The following is a 12,667-nucleotide window of genomic DNA, read 5'->3' as shown; positions in this document are numbered from 1 at the left end:
AGAGCTAAGAGCTTAACCACTCTTCCAACTGTCAAGGAGGGTCCGTCAAAGGTGGTTTTTTCGTGACACACAAAACAGATACAGGTCAGTTTTATGGAGCGTTTCCTCTGTGCAGACCTAGTGCTGTATGTTTTATGTGCAATTTCTCATTTGCTTCTTACAACAAACGTGTGAAGGAGGAACAGTTATTGCCCCATGATTTTACAGATGGCATAGCTGAGGCACAGAGAAGTGAAGTATCTTGCTAGTAACGGCAGAGCTCATATCTGAACCCAAATAATAATCTGCCCAGAATCTGAGCACTTGACTTCTGTCTAATGCTTCAACCCAGGTTTTTCTCATTCTGTTTTGGTCAAAAGCTGGGAAGATGTGACATTGTTCAGGGTGCTCGGGGTTCTTGGGCCTGACAAGGGAGCCACTTGTCTTCTTGGACAAGCTGGTAATAAGCAGACTTTTCCTACAAGGAAAGAGTTTAATAGGAACTTTCTACAAGGACTTGGTGTGAAAAGTCATCTGGAAATATCACATTTTTGTGCTTGAGCAGTAAATATGCCTCCAAGATTTTACTGTAAGGCAGGGGTTTGCACAAGTTAGAAGTGTATTTATTCCCATGAGTCTGAAAAGAGAACAAGGTTAGGTTAAGTAGCTATTAATAATAGTTGACAATAAGAAAAAAATACAGTGGTTGTCACAGTTTCTTAAATAGATTATTTGTTAGATTATTAGAGTATTGGGGTAATACTTGCTACTTGTTTATTTTCTTTTAATTTCAGGCACACACAATTAGATTAATAATCTTTATTACACACTGTCTACATGGGTCCTTGTGACTTGTTCATACTATCGATTTAAATCTATTTTAAAGCAAATTGAGAACATATTCTATTATATGCTCCCAGGCTACAGCTCTGGCATGTGGTTTATCTGTGGAGTTTTCCCCACACTCCAGACATAAAACCTAGAGGCTTTGGAGAGTCTGTCCTGAAACCCAGAACATGATGGCAAATGACCCTGCCGTTGGTAAGAAGCTTCTCTCTGTTCAGCAGGAGTTAATAAGTAAGCCTTCAGGGCAGAGTCAGCCACAGGCTTGATGAGAACACAGTATTCATGACATTCTCTCCAAATTCCAAGGAAATAAAACGAACAAGTGGTGATTTCCCAGGAAAATTGAGGCCATGTTTCCAGTGCCCTCAGAATCCTCATAAGCACCATCCCTCAGCCAATTAAAAAAGTTGCTCACATCCTCAGTGTTTTTCCTTGGGAGGGCCAGTTGGGACGAGGCCACAAAGTTGCTTCTCATTGGAAACTTGGGGAACCCGTACTCTGTCCATGGCTTGGTCAGAACCCTTCTAACCAGGAATTTACAGGAAAAACTTGAAGAGAAATCTCTTCAAAGACTTTCATACTTGTCCCTTCCCCATCATGACTTCCTTTTTCTGTTTCTACGGAAAACAAATGTGTTGCAACTTCCCTACCCCCAAAGTGGATATTAATTGTGACTGGGCATTTTGTGCACTAGTTGATGTCATTGTAAAGACCATGCCTCTGTCAAGGGCATTTGGGTTAGTTTTCTTTTTCGGTTATTTGTCTCCAGTTTGGCAGTGCATTGCAGTGGCTTAGAGTGTGAACTCTGCAGTCATATTGACAGTTTCAAGTTCCAACTCCAACACTGACTAGCACATTTAAAAACAAATCTTTGGTAATTACCACCTCAAGCTGTCGCAAGGATGAAGTCAGACGTCCTTTGTAGCATATTAGCACAGCTCTTGGCACATAGTAAGCACTCATTAAATGTTAGTTGCTGACATTGTAAAACATGATATTATTATGAAATACATATAATTACTATTCCATATCTTAATAAATTTATACTTTTGTTTTTCCTAGCTAGATGCCCTGAAGTAAGATTTGGGGTCCAAGAGTATATGCATTACAATTTTAATACATGGTGTCTAACTGCTACCTAACAAGTTTACAGTCCTGTTACTAAAGGGGGTGGTCTTCTTCCCAAATCTCAACCAGCATGGGAGATTAGAAATCATTTCACTTTTGGCTAATATGATGGTTAGAAATTGTTTCTTTATCATTCTAATTGGCATTTTACTGATCTCTAAAGAGACTGGGCACACAGATTTATTGGCCATTTTCAGATTTTCTTGTCAAGTCTTAACAGGTTGTTTGTTCATAGCCTTTGTCTATGGGGTTTAATAATTACTGCTATTTTGACTAAATGCTGCTAATTTATAAACACCATGAATTAAGGATATTTTACAAGTTGAACATATTTCTCTTATTGTATTATTTGTATTCCTTTTCTTTTTCTTTAATTTTTAAAAAATTTTTATTTTTGAGAGAGAGTGAGCACGTGTGCGAGTGAGTGGGGGAGGGGCAGAGAGAGAGGTAGACACAGATTCTGAAGCAGCCTCCTGGCTCTGAGCTGTCAGCACAGAGCCTGATGTGGGGCTTGAACTCACAAACAGTGAGATCATGACCTGAGCCGAAGTCAGATGCTTAACTGACCGAGCCACCCAGGCACCCCTGTATTTCTTTTCTTTAGTGGTCTTTTGCTATACTGCCATTTACATTTTTCATATAGACTGATATAACCATTTTTCCTTTATGTCTTCTGGGTATTCTGCTAGTAAACGCTTTTGAATGTTATGCATATGGTAGAATCATGTTCTTGTTGTCATTTCATTACAGCAGTGGCTCTCAATTTTCTGTGGGCCTCAGAATCACTTGAGAAACTTTTTAAAACTATGGTTTTTGGGGGAGGCTTGATCACAGCATTTCCAACGGTGGGGCTTAGCCACATGTTTATTAAAAAGGAGAGTCTCATTTTGAAAAATGGGTGCTGCTTAAAAGTAGGTTCTTAAATTGGCAAAATGTTGATGTAGTTGTTGAAGCTGGAACGTTTGTGTCTACCCCAAGCTAATATGTTGAAATCTTAACCCCCCCACCCGGTGTGATAGTTTTAGCAGATTGGGCCTTGGGGAGGTGATTATGTTGTGGGGTGGATGCTTCCTGAATGGGCTTAGTACCCCAATGAAAGAGACCCCAAAGAGCTCCATCGTCCCTTCCCCACTGTGAGCACTCAGTGAGAAGATGGCTGTCTATGAACCAGGAAGAGGGCTTTTGCCAGAACCTGACCACAGTTGCACCCTGATCTTGGCCTCCAGAGCTGTGAGAAAACAAATTTCCGCTGTCTACAGGCTACCCAGTCCATGGTATTCTGTGAGAGCAGCCCAGATAGACTAAGATACTGGGTGACAGGCACGTGAGGGCTCATTATAGTGTTTTCTTTACCCTTGAATATGTTTGAGAATTTTCGTAAGTAGTAGCTTTAAAAGAAAAAGTCCTGATAGCATGCAAAGCCCATCAAGGTTACTTCACTAATCAGAGTTGGCTAAGTCACAGAGACGTCATGTGTTAAATTGACCGGGAAGGCCAGCTAGGAAGCAACATGACCATAGCATGGTGGTGTTAAGCAATAAGGCGTGCTGCCCAAAGTGGGAACTGACCCAGAACCTGAGCAGCCTGCCAGGACCGTGCTGTACCCTTGGACCCTGAACAACGGGGCCTCTCTTTCAGGTTGCTTCATGGCTTCTCTCTCAGTTGTGTAGGACCCCAGGGAGAGGCAGGAGCAGATGCTCCTGTTTCTTGCGAGGCAAGTAAAAAAAGGAAATCAGTCTCCATGTCTTCTCTGGGAGGACCGCAGCAGGTGGTGGCAGGGGTAGGGTCTATGGTGATCAGGAAATTGGGAGTGTTTCCATTTCATATCATACCGGCATATCCCCCCACCCACCATTAAAAATCCTTTGTTAGTTACCATCTTAAATTCACACCTTCCAATTTTATCCCTCTCTTTTTTACCCTCAGTGGGATACTTTTTTTCCTAGTCATATTAATTTCTTTGCCTTGACCCTGATTTGCTTACTTCTTCCCCCACAAGAAACGAAACAGTCAACCTGGGATGCCTTTACACAGACTTTGCCAATGAGTCCTCACCTCTCAAAATATAGCTCAAAAACCAGCTCAGGGGAAGCCCAGGGCAAACTGGTCCTGATCTAAGGACAAAGATAAATAGGTAATTAAAGAAAACCCTCAGCACAAAAGGAGTCTAAATAGAACAGCATACCCCTAGGGTAAAGTGAACTAACACTAGGGAGGAGGGAAACTTTTGACGTCTCATTAGAACCCTTGGAGAGGGGGCGCCTGGGTGGCTCGGTCAGTTAAGTGTCCGACTTCGGCTCAGGTCATGATCTCACTGCCCGTGAGTTCGAGCCCCGCGTCGGGCTCTGTGCTGCCCGCGTCGGGCTCTGTGCTGCCCGCGTCGGGCTCTGTGCTGACAGCTCAGAGCCTGGAGCCTGTTTCAGATTCTGTGTCTCCCTCTCTCTCTGCCCTTCCCCTGTTCATGCTTTGTCTCTCTCTGTCTCAAAAATAAATAAATGTTGAAAAATAAATAAATAAAAGAACCCTTGGAGAGGAGTTCTTGGCTGGCTCAGTGGGTAGAGCAGGAAACTCTTGATCTCAGGGGTTATAAATTCAAACCCCATGCTGGGTGTATAAAAACAAAATCTTAAACATGGAGAGACTGAAGAGGACTGACTTATATCCTTACATTGAAAGGAATAATCAGAAAACCAGAATCTTGAAAATATGATTACCAAAGTTAACTTTGACATTCCACCAAAATCTAAAAAATAGAAGCAGCCAAGGACTGAATTAGTAATCTGGAAGATAAGTTGAAAAAAGAAATCTTCTAAAACTTAGATATGTGATGTAAAAATAGAGAAAAAGTTTGAGAAGGAGGCTGAGCAAAGATCTTAGCAGTGTACCCTCTGTATCCTCCAACTGGAATCTCAGAAGGATGAAAAGAACACAGAGGACATAATCAAAACAGAGAAATGATTTGGGTCTTCAGATTGAAAGGGTCCATCTAGATACCTACTGGTGAAATTTCTGTCCTACAAGGATAAAAAGAATATCCTTCAAGTTCTCAGAGCAAACACAAGCTTGCCTATGAAGGGACTCAAGTCGAACTGGATCAAATTCCCATTAGCAACACTGGATTTTGAAAGACCATGCAGTGGGGAGTTCCACATTCTGGGGGAAATATTTGAACATTCAAATATATTTGAAAATACATCCCAGCTAGATTAAGCATATGTATTTTCAGATGCAGGCAGGGACTCAGAAAGATTGTCTTCGAAATACTTTTTCTAGAAGAGTTACTCACAACTGTACTAGAGCCAAACAGAAACAGAACCCAAGAAAGAGGAAAAGATAGGATCCAAGAGACCAATCTAGAAGGACAATGATGAGAGAAATCCTAGGACGATGATAGTTGTTTCACACGCCTAGACGGTGGGGAGTCCAAATCAGAAGGGGAAGTCAGAGGGCTCCATGGAAACAGTCTTCAGGAAGAAAGGGTAACACTGCACAGATCTTGTGATTAGGATCTAGAAGTGTCACTATAGCCGGCTATTAATAACATGGTGGTGAAGTCTCTTTTTTCCAACAAGAGAAAGAATGGCCACTGAATAATTTGGGAAATAGAATAAAACACTCTACAAGAAAGTCCTGGTCTAAATATGAATCAAATTAGATTTTGAGCAGTTGGTGTAAAAGAAATAGTGATGGGCTCTGAATTAAATATGTTTGAATTTGTAATGAGTACTGGGCACAAACATTTCTCTGTGTTGAATGTGTTGTTTTTTATTCTTGAAAGTGGTTTGCCATTTTTATAGCGTATTATTCTTTACGGATCAGATTTTCCCTAATAGTTCTTTTGAAGAATCACCCAGAGGGCAAACTTAGATATAAAATTTTGTTCTCATTTTCTCTTTTGGTTTCTCCCTCAAAAAATAAAGGAATACGATTTTGTTGTTTTTAACATAGCAAAGGTGACTTTGGATTTTGACTGGACAGTCCTCTAAACCTCGAAATTGGGGAGCAAACTGGGGCGTCTGTGTGGCTCAGTTGGTTGAGCATCTGACTTTGGCTCAGGTCATGATCTCATGGTTCATGGGTTTAAGCCCCACATCGGGCTCTGTGCTGACAGCTCAGAGCCTGGAGCCTGCTTCAGGTTCTGTGTCTCCCTCTCTCTCTCTGCCCCTCCCCTGCTTGTGCTCTGTCTTTCTCTGTCTCTCAAAAATAAATAAACTTAAAAAAAATAAAAAATAAATTTGGGAACAAACTTATGGTCATTAAGAAGCATAAACTTTAAATAATATTCACTGATGGCTGCCTGCGTGGCTCAGTCAGTTAAGTGTCCAACTCTTGGTTTCAGCTCAGGTCATGATCTCTCATGGTTTTGTGAGTTCAAGACTTGCATTGGGCTCTGTGCTGACAGTGTGGAGCCTGCTTGGGATTTTCTCTCTCTCCCCCTCTGTCTGCCACTCCCCCGCTTTCACTGTCTCTGTCTCTCTCAAAATAAATAAATAAGCTTAAAAAATTTTAAATAATATCCACTGACCCTAATATCTAAGCCTCGTAATTTTGTAACTTACTTGAAGAGTTCCTTAGTAACTAACAGGTCTTGTTTGAAGAACTATATACATAAAATTCAGCTCCTTTAGTTTCACTTCACCTTTTTTCCCTGCTAAAGTAAGTAAAATTAAATGGAATACGTTTTTTTAAATTTTTAAATTTTATTTATTTTTTAAATATATGAAATTTATTGTCAAATTGGTTTCCATACAACACCCAGTGCTCATCCCAACAGGTGCCCTCCTCAATGCCCATCACCCAACCTCCCCTCCCTCCCACCCCCCATCAGCCCTCAGTTTGTTCTCAGTTTTTAAGAGTCTCTTATGCTTTGGCTCTCTCTCCCACTCTAACCTCTTTTTTTTTTTTTTTCCTTCCCCTCCCCCATGGGTTCCTGTTAAGTTTCTCAGGATCCACATAAGAGTGAACACATATGGTATCTGTCTTTCTCTGTATGGCTTATTTCACTTAGCATCACACTCTCCAGTTCCATCCACATTGCTACAAAGGGCCATTATTTCATTCTTTCTCATTGCCACATAGTACTCCATTGTGTATATAAACCACAATTTCTTTACCTAAATGGAATAAGTTTTAAAGAAATATATACAACAGTTATCTCTGTATTGTGGGATTGGAAGGATTCGAATATATGTATGATTTTCCTACCAAGAATATGTTTTACTGTTACAATAACAACACCCCAACAAGAAAAATGATTTATACTGAAACTGCCTTAGCAGGAAGTCCTTCTTCATGCCCCACATGAGCCTAATCATTACTGTCACTCTTGCAAACGCATTTTTTAAAGGAGCTCACCTTTTTACCGATGGCAGGTATAACTTTGCACATTGATTGCCCCTGCCTATAAGGTTTTCCGTTTCTCAAGGACCAGGCCTGGATACCTACACCATTTCCATTCTCCTGATGGGCTCAGCCCAGCCTCAGGCTGCCCCCACCGGGTCCGAGAGAGATGCTTGGCTTGCACCCTAGGCTGTCTCCCATTGACCCTGTGAGGGTGAGGGAGAAGGGCGGGCAGCAGATTCAGGCTCACGCAAGCATGGTAATGGAAGTCACACTGCAACAGCTTCAAGCTCTTTGCACCCATCGTTAGACTTTCAAAATCACATAGAGTATAAATTAGAAGTCCAAATGCTTACTTATGTATCGAATCAGCACAATAAGCAAATAATCAAATGGCAGGAGCAGGCCAAACTCAGAGCCTCTTCCCACAAGTAGCATTTGTGGGGACAAAGCATGTTTTGGAGAAGCAGAGCAGCTCTGGTGTTTGTAGGGATTTGGGGAAGGGTCACCACCGAGTTGAGAGGGCAGTGAACACAGGAAACTCTCAAATGCTGGTGTTCTCATGGAAAAGCCTTTCATGGAAAACAGAAATTCACACTGAATTGATCTCCTCCCCTTAAAGCACCGACACTTCTCCCTGCCAGGCTTTCTTGCAGGTGGTGAACACCTCCAGAGGAGAGAGAGTAGGAGGAAGGAAAGGAGAAAATGGAGGTAGGGCCTGGGAGCTTGAGATGAGGAGGACGAAGTTCCGAGACACAGGCAGTACTTGGCACTGGACAGTGAGTCATGCAGGGCAGAGCAGATCAGAATTGCTAACTTGCTGTTTGAAGGGCTAAGAAACTTCACAGTGATTCCATTTTAAATTAGGCTGTTTGTGAGTCTCCTGTTTCCTTGCTCAATCCCCTTCCTCCCTGGGGATTGGTTGGGGCAGAGGATAAAGATAGGATCCTAGCCAGGCCCTTTTATGTTTATTTCTCCTTCCTCTTTCTCATGACTTTGAACAGGCACATCTATTGCTAGGATGCTCCAGTTCATTACTAAGCAGCAAGCAACAGGTCACAGAAGGAAGGAAAGAAAGAAAACGGGGAGAGAGGCCAAGAATGAGAAAACCAGTGACTTAAACACTTGGCCCCCTGTGCTCACTTGGCCAGCACATGGACTAAAATTGGAACAATGCAGAGAAGATTAGCATGTCCCCTGGTGCAAGGATGACACACAAACTCATGGAGATTCTCATATTTTTTCAGAGATGATGAACAAGTTCTGGAGATAGATAGTGGTGGATGGTTCTACAGCAACCTGAATGCGCTTAATGTAACTAAACTGGACACTTAAAAATAGCTAAATGGTAAATCTTATGTTATATATGACCACAATTTATAAAAAGCAAACGCCCTAACAGTTGAGTAAAGAGATGGCATACGGACAAGTCAAGTAAAAGTCATGCAATTATGTTAGTAAGTTATAGCAAAAAAAAAAAAAAGTAATCTAAGAACACAAATGCAAGCCGTCAGTCATTGTGCATGCCACAGTATCAGCATGGAGTAGTGGCTCTATAGAGTTGGCTCTCACCTGGTTCAAAGTCTAACGCTGCCACTTAATAGTTGTATGACCTTGGACCAGACATCTAACATCCTTGAGTCTGTTTCTTATTTGGAAAATTGAAATGACATTGGATTCACAGACATATTGAGAGAGTTAAGATATTATAGGCAAGGCATTTCTTATTTGGAAAATTGAAATGACATTGGATTCACAGACATATTGAGAGAGTTAAGATATTATAGACAAGGCATTTAGCATAGTAAGTGGCTCCTACTCAGCATTCACTAAATGTGTTTCCTTTCCCTTTCTGCACGTGGAAGGTTGCAAAGGCAATGTGTTGTGCGACACAGAAACTAACTTGAAAGATGGGAAGGATAAAATTTAAAAATGAAAAAATATGGAAATAGTATTTAGGCAGTGGTTCCTGAGAGAGGCAGGCCAGGTGTAGCAAGGATCCTCTAGATTGCTGAAAAAAGACCTAAGACTTGTTATTAGAGTTATTAGCTGTTGTAACCAAGCAGCCCCCACCCCCTCCCCCCCGCCCTCCAATACAGCAGCTTAAACAAGATGGAAGCTTATTTGTGTCTATTTCATAATCCAGAGGTAAACTGTCTAAGGCTGGCAGAGCAGCTATGTCATTCTCGATGCACAGGATTTCCATTGTTGGATCCAAAGTGGTTGCTTTAGATCCTGACATCTTCCAGGTAATGGGAAGTGGAGAAAGGGCCAGTGGCCACATCTACCTTTGTTTTAAGGGCATGACATAGAAATGGCACACTTCATTTTTCCACCCAGACCCCAATGACCAAATCCTTTCTATGAAGAATGCTGGGGTCAGTAAACTCCAGTGGGAGTCCTGTTAAAGAGGAGGAGTTTGGATGTTGCTCTACACTTAGCCACCTCAACCACACAGCTCATTATATTTTCTCTAGTTTGTAACCACAGGACAGGCTTTCAAAACGACAAAGCTAACACATTCCCCAAAATGGAAGCATAATTTCTTGGTTATTAATTTATTCAGTAAATATTTATAGACTACTTGCTATATGCTTGGTACTATTCAAAACATCATAAATACAGCAGACTGCAAAAACAGATGAAGTTCCTGATTTCATTAAGCTAAATTCAGGGGCACTGGCTGGCTCTGTCGGTAGAGCATGTGACTCTTAATCTCAGGGTCATGCATTCAAGCCTCATGTTAGACATGGAGCCTACTTAAAAAGCAAAACAAAACCAAAAAAAAGTCATTAAACTAAATTCAATAGGGGGAGAAGGTAAACAAATACTGGAAAAAAACATTAGATACCAGTAAGTGCAAAGATGAAAATTAATATAACAAGCAACTAGATGGGGTGGTTAGGGATGCTCTTGCTGGGGAAATGATGTATAAGCTGAGCCACTTGAAGAACAGGAAACAGAATATGCCAGGAATGGGGAACTGCAGGTGCAAAGGTCCTGATGGCGGAAAGAATCTGGGAGGGTTTGTGGTACAGAAGGACCCTTGTGGCTGGATTTAGCAGGAGTGGGAGAGAGGAGGACATAAGATTAGAAAGGAAGGCAGGAGCAGTTTGTTCTCTGGCATTTCCCAGCACTGAGGACAGTTGTGCACAGGCTAGGTACCCAACGAGTGTTTGATAAATGAATAAGCTAACAGAGAAAGAGCTGTTGACAGCTACCCTCTAATTCATAGCTTGCCTCTGCTTTACTTCAGCAAAGAGTAGGATTGGCCTTTGTACATCCTACACACATCTCTCAGCTCCTATCTCTCAGAATCTTCTTATCTTTGTAGTTGATCCCAGAGTCTTTGGTAGCCTAATGTCCTCTCATAAAAAAATGGAGTTAGGGAAGGAATCTGGGAAGGGGACCGGTATCTGAATAAAACATGGTATCTCCTCCTTGGTTTTCTCTGCTCTTTGCTAAATAGCTCAAGTTCTCTTTTAATTGTTCTCCATGTGGTTTTCCAGATCTGGAACCAGCCTGATAACCTGATGCTCAGAAGTGTCAAGTTTGGAGAGGCAGTATAATTAGTGGAGTGCTATTAAGGCTTTTACCTTTGCGCCAGACTTCCTGGATTTGCATCCCAATTTGGCCTGTTTATGTCTGGGGTACCCTGAGTAAAGTACTAAATCTCTCTGGCCATCAGTTTACTTATCTATTAAATGGGAGTTAATAGTGATTTCTGACCACAATACCAAGAGCTCTGAAATTTTTGAAAATATGAAGTATAGTTAACAATATTATATTAGTTTCAGGTGTACAACATAGTGACTCAACGTTATGAAATGCTCACCACATGTAGTTACCATCAGTCACCATACAAAGTTATTACAGTGTTATTGGCTGTCTGTATTTCTTATGCTGTAATTTTCATCCCCATGACTTATTTTATAACTGGAAATTTGTACCTCTTAATTCCTTTCACCTATTTTGCCCATTAACCCACTCTGCTCCCCACTGGCAAGCACCAGTTTGTTCTGGTTTTTTTTTTTTTTTTTTTTATGAGTCTATGTCTAGCTTGTTAGTTCATTTGTTTTGTTTCTTAGATCCCACAAATTAGTAAAATCATATGGTATTTGTCTTTTCCTGTCTGACTTATTTCACTTAGTATTATACTCTCTATGTCCATACATGTTGTTGCAAATGGCCAGATTTCATTCTTTTAAATGCTGAGTAATATTCCATTGTGTATATGTACCACATCTTTTTTATCCATTCATCTATCAGTGGACACTTGGGTTACCTCCATATCTTGGCTCTTGTAAATAATGCTGCAATAAAAATAGGAAACATACACCTGTTTGAATTAGTGTTTTCATTTTCTTTGGGTAGCTCACTGTGGGTAGCATGGAAATTTTCACAATATTTATTCTTTCAATCCATGAGCATGGTGTATCTTTCTATTTGTTTTTGTCATCCTCAGTCTCTTTAATCAGTGTCTTACAATTTTCGTAGTACTGGTGTGTTACCTCCTTGGTTAAATTTATTCTGAGGTATATTATTTTTGATGCAGTATAAATGGGATTGTTTTCTAAATATCTCTTTCTGCTACTTTGCTGTAAGTGTATAAAAACATAGTAGATTTCTGTACATTAATTTCATTTCTTGCAACTTTATGAAATTCATTTATTCTAATAGATTTTTTTTGGTGGGGTCTTTAGGGTTTTCTATGTAAAATATTATGTCATTTGCAAATAGTGATGGTTTTCTTCTTCCTTATCAATTTGGATGCCTTTTGTTTCTTTTTCTTATCTGATTGATATGGCCAGGACTTCCAGTACTATGTTAAATAAAGGTGGCAAGAGTGGACATTCTTGTTTTGTTCCTGATCTTAAAGAAAAAGCTTTCAGCCTCTCACCATTGAATATAATATTAGTTGTGGACTTGTCATAGATAACTTTTATTATGTTAAGATATATTTTTTCAACTCTGTTGAGTTTTTACATGGATATTGAATTTTGTCAGATGCCTTTTCTGCATCTATTGAGATGATCATGATTTTTATCCTTCATTTCGTTAATGTAGTGTATCATGTTGATTGATTTGTGGATGATTCAGGTTGAACCATTCTTGCATCCTTGGGATAAATCCCACTTGATGGTGGTGAATGATCGTTTTCTCTTTTTTTTAAGTTTATTTTTTGAGAAAGAGAGTGGGGGAGGGGCAGAGAGGGAGGGAGAGAGAGAGAATCCAAAGCAGGCTCCACGCTGACAGCTTGGAGGCTGATGTGGGGTTCCATCCCACGAACCGTGAGATCATGACCTGAGCCAAAATCAAGAGCCAGACACTCAACTGACTGAGCCACCCAGGTGTTCTAAATGATTCTTTTAAT

At 40.6% G+C, this 12,667-nt stretch overlaps 1 non-coding gene across 1 annotated transcript; it reads left to right on the top strand.

Moving 5' to 3' along the window:
• The first annotated feature begins 8,428 nt into the window (after window positions 1-8,428).
• Window positions 8,429-8,537, top strand: LOC125931098 (U6 spliceosomal RNA). Its single transcript, XR_007460355.1, has one exon. It is a non-coding gene; the product is annotated as a U6 spliceosomal RNA (small nuclear RNA).
• The last annotated feature ends 4,130 nt before the right edge of the window (window positions 8,538-12,667 follow it).

Source organism: Panthera uncia, chromosome A2 (genome assembly GCF_023721935.1).
Source record: "Panthera uncia isolate 11264 chromosome A2, Puncia_PCG_1.0, whole genome shotgun sequence".
In the NCBI taxonomy this organism is placed as follows: Eukaryota; Metazoa; Chordata; class Mammalia; order Carnivora; family Felidae; genus Panthera; species Panthera uncia.
This window is presented reverse-complemented; position numbering and strand designations above follow the sequence as displayed.